This window comes from Gekko japonicus, unplaced genomic scaffold, assembly GCF_001447785.1.
Source record: "Gekko japonicus isolate JY-2015 unplaced genomic scaffold, Gekko_japonicus_V1.1 scaffold1671, whole genome shotgun sequence".
Taxonomy (NCBI): domain Eukaryota; kingdom Metazoa; phylum Chordata; class Lepidosauria; order Squamata; family Gekkonidae; genus Gekko; species Gekko japonicus.
In genome coordinates, this window is record NW_015174890.1 from 208,494 (window position 1) to 213,141 (window position 4,648).

At 48.9% G+C, this 4,648-nt stretch overlaps 1 long non-coding RNA gene across 1 annotated transcript in view; it reads left to right on the forward strand.

Moving 5' to 3' along the window:
- The first annotated feature begins 939 nt into the window (after window positions 1-939).
- The window catches only part of LOC107121920, an 18,476-nt gene continuing 14,767 nt past the window's right edge, over window positions 940-4,648 (forward strand). Inside the window, exon 1 of the long non-coding RNA XR_001482886.1 lies at window positions 940-1,026. This is a non-coding gene — a long non-coding RNA (uncharacterized LOC107121920). The remainder of the gene's footprint in view (window positions 1,027-4,648) is intronic.

The window sequence follows — 4,648 nt, forward strand, 5'->3', positions numbered from 1 at the left end:
GCTGGGAGCAGGGGACGGGGCTTGTCGCATGTGCCCGCCCCCTGGGCGCCTTACTGCCGGAGCTCCGCTTCTGTGCGCTCCCGCAGGAAATGACCCCTGGTTTTAGGTCCTTTCTGCACTTGGATCTCATCCCTGATTTTATCAGAGTTTAACTAGTGACACAATACCTTGCGTTTATCCCTGGTAATAACAGCATCCGTTTTTCCCGTGGCAAGTGTGGGGCAAAACCGGGGTGACCTCAGTGTAATGTGGAAACAAAAAATACCCCAAGATAATTACCGGGGTGAACTCGCGTGCAGTGTAGAATGTAAGTTCGGGGACAGGGTTGAACCATGTTGAACTATGTTGAACCAGGTTGAACCAGGTTGAACCAGGTTGAACCAGGTTGAACCAGGTTGAACCAGGATTTAAGGTCTAGTGCGGAAAGGACCTCAAAGAGTCAAAGTTTATACCTAGGGTTACCAGGTCACTGATAGGGGACAGAGGGGTAGGGTTGCCAGCTCCAGGTTGGGAAATTCTGGGAGATATGGAGTTGGAGCCTGGGGAGGGCAGGGTTGGGGAAGAGGAGGAACCTCGGAGAGGTACTATTGAATCTACCCTCCAAAGAGCATGCCATAGAGTCTGCCTTCCAAAGCATTTTCTCCAAGAGAACTGATCTCTGTAGTCTGGAGATGGGCTTTAATTCTGGGCGATCCCCAGGTCCCACCTGGAGGCCGGCATCCTTACTTACACCCTTCCAAAATCTTGTTCTCTAAGATGTCACTGGACTCGATTCCTCCAATTTTCCAATAATGGCTGCCTCCATCCCATCCGCACAATTTCAAAGCTGAGGATGGTGTCGGGAAAATAACGGACACACGGAATCTGTGAATTAGGCATTCAACCGAGTCCATGCATGATGGTTTCTTTCCCCCTCCCTTTTTGTCATTTCCGAAGGAACACAGCAACAAGGGAAAGAAAAGCAGGCCGCGGAGCGAGTGCAACCGGAAAACCCGTGTGATACAGAGAACACTTCAAGTAATGACGGTAAGAGCTTTGGCCGTTGGGTGATCAACCAGCTTGTCCGGATGAGTGAAAACAATATTCGCGTTCGCTCCTTGCTCTGCTGGTCAAATACGATATTAACGAGTGCAGATATGTTTTGCCTAAGCCTGGTTTGTGTAAGACATCAGTGACACAAATTGCTCGACACGAGGAATGCCACGGTGCTGTCAGTTATAGGACTGCCATTTTGGCAGGACACACGCATGAGCAATCAGGCATAGGCTGGGAGCTCGCATGTCCGTGCCAAAAGCTGCATCCCAGTGAGCACAGCAAAAAGGAAAATGGGTTCGTTGTCATTCATTGACACAACCGCACACCCGCACAAAAGCCTTTGACGCTTTCATTCTGTCCTCCCTTCCCTGTACCCCGCCCCCAGTCCCACGATGCGCTTTGAAAGCAAGTCAACCGTTGTGTTCTGTTTGAGGATAAGGATTAAGAACTAGCTCCTTTTGAGTCGGATGCCATTGTTTCACTCCGTTAACCATGTCCTTCGGTATTCAGAAAATGCAGGAAGGTTCTTTTGGATTGTCGCCGAGATGCCTTTTCACTGTTTAGTTAAAAAGGCATTTCGGTGAGCCAAAAAACTGCTCTGTAGTACAGAGAAGCATGCTTTATAAACGCTTGTAAACATAGGCGGGATTTTGCTTTAGTTCGGCGGCACCAGGCCGTTTCCAAGTTCACGAATATGAATAGTATGGGAAATGTTGCAAACCTAGACTTTATTTTCCTCTGGTCCACCTGACAATGGACCTAGACTATTCTGCTACTTGTAAAGAAAAAGACGGCTGCACCAAGGTAAAACGAAGATGAAGAAACAAATTGGTGCAGGGGGAAATAGATGCTTTAATAATTATGCAACCCCTACACGTTTTGCGTGAAGCTTCACTGTGGGGAACCCAATGAAATAATAAAAGGACATATTTGATACATAATTTTAAAAAGGACAATTTCATAGAGGATGTATCAGAAAGAGCAGGTAGAGAAAGAAGTACTTTTCTCCCTTTCTCACCATGCAAGAACTCGTGGGCACTCCATGAAATTGCTGAGCGGTCGGGTTAGAACGGATAAAAGGAAGTCCTTCTTCACCCAAAGAGTGATTAACAGGTGGAATTCACTGCCACAGGAGGTGGCGGCGGCTACTAGCGTGGATGGCTTCAAGAGGGAATTGGATAAACATATGGAGCAGAGGTCCATCAGTGGCTATTAGCCACAAGGTATAGATAGGAACTCTTGGTTGGGGCAAGTGATGCTCTGTATTCTTGGTGCTCGGAGGGGGTGGCAACAGTGGGAGGGCTTCTAGTGTCCTGGCCCCACTGCTGGACGTCCTGATGGCACCTGGTATTTTTGGCCACTGTGTGACAGAGTGTTGGACCGGATGGGCCATTGGCTTCTCTTATGTTCTTATGTACAGAGTACAATTCATAATTAGTTGTCGATATTAAGAAAACCAAACCAAGAATAGCATATATGGGACCATCTCCTCTGTTACGTCCCCAGAAGGGCATTGTGCTCCTTGGATAACAACATGCCGGTGATCCCCAGCCCTAAGGATATCCGGCTATCCTAGATCAGGGCCAGGGTGTTTTAGGTCCTGGCCCAACCTGGTGGAACTCTCTGCCAAATTCCATTAGGGTCCTGCAGGACCTTATGCAATTCCGCAGGGCCTGCAAGGCAGAGCTGTTCTGCCAGGCTTTTGGCTGATGACTAGCAACAAACACACGGGAAACACGGCAAGGTTGAGCAAACGTAGAGGAACACCGTGTTAAAACAAAACACAGAATACTTAATATGCAGGGGTCATTTAGTAGAAAAAGAGGTGCAGGAGCTCATTAGCATAACCCATTAGCATAACTTATTTGCATATGCCACACCCCTGACATCACCGGAAGTGTGTCAGAAGGCAACACCCAACGCTCGGGCTCCACTGGACCGTTCTGGATTGCTAGCTATGGGGGGGGGGAGACATGCAGATCTGTCCTCACAGAGGAGGGAGAGCTTGTACCTGAATAAACCTTAGTCTTAAAGGTGCCACTGGACTGTTTTGGACTGGGGGGCCGGGGGGAGCTCTGCAACTTACGTGGCTGCTTCTTGCTCTGACTGAGGGCTGCTGGGAGCAAGGGGGTGGGGCTTGTTGCATGTGCCCGCCCCCTGGGCTCTTTACTGCCAGAGCTCCGCTCCTGCAGGAAATGACCCCTGCTAATATGCTATTATGTCTCCATATATTGATTTAAATGATATCCTTAAATACAATAGAGACCCTAGTGTATCTTATTCACTATAGTACAAAAACCTAAAGAACAATATATATCTAATAGAAAAGTCCACAGCTACAGAGACAGGTTCCAATGTCTTTTGGTTAAGGACAGGAACGATTTTCACCTTGGATGGCATGCCCCTCAGTTTTCCATGCTCATTTCAACCTCTTCACCCCGCCCACGAAACGGCCGGCAGTCTGCAATAGAGGAATAATTCATTCTAAGGGTCACTACTCGCCATCCATTTTCAAATGTAATTTAATGTTTTATTTGGTGACTGTTTTTGATACATCGCCCAGAGCCCTATGATAGTAGGGATGGGGCAATTCATAAATTTAATTAATAATGATGATGATAATATCTCTCTTATATATAAAGCTCATTTCGTGTGACTCCTGTAACACGCTCCTACAGGCTTTGGCCAGGAGACCTGTCAATCACAACGTCTCGCCATCCATTAGTGCCTGCATGTCCATGTGTTGTCAATGTCCCACCCACCCTCTTACAGAACTGCCGCCCAGCCTTTCCGCCTCAGTAAGCTGCAAGGCGACGGAGGTGGCGCGGGCTCCCGCAGCCGAAAGGGCTTGCTCACCCGGTGACCTGCCTTCTCGCCTCCTTCTCCCCTGGTCTGGTGGCTCTTCCTGCCTCCACAGAGCGCCGCCTGCTGCCCTGATACCGGCCGCTGCTGCTTTACCCGGACCCGCGCTCTTCCACCCCTCCCTCACTCCACGTTGGTCAGGGACTGTGGGCTGGCTCTGGCGATGGTGCAGCCTCTGGGTGCACTTCTGTCCCACAGTGCCTCTGGCTCCCAGCGGGGGCCAGCACACACCCGGCCCCGCACTCCTCCATGGCTCCAGGTGTGTCAGGGGCTGCAGGCCACCTCACACTCGGCCGAGGCTGCAGGAGGGGGGGCCACAGCTCCTCCACGACACCACACTAACCCAGGCCCTCTTCTTCTCGAACTTGTTGCATTTTGGGCTGCAACGGGCCTCCCTCCTAGAACTACATATTACTTATTTACAAAGGAAACACAATTTAAATGTTTTGTTAAATTGTACACTAAAAAAAATCCAGACCTTATCTATCAGATATGTCCTTTTTATTATTTCTTTAGATTCCCCCTGACGAAGCGGCACACGAAATGCATAGGGGTTGCGTAATGATTTAAAGATTATATTTCCCTCCGCACCAGTTTGTTTCTTCATGTTCGTTTTATCCTTAATTACTTGACCGTGCAAGCCGAGAAACATGAAGAACATCTCTGCATTAGGGATGCTGCAGATTTCACCGGTGGTGTGTTTGACAGTTCAACTTACCGTGTTTGAAAGTGTCGATTGGACTCCAGCTGA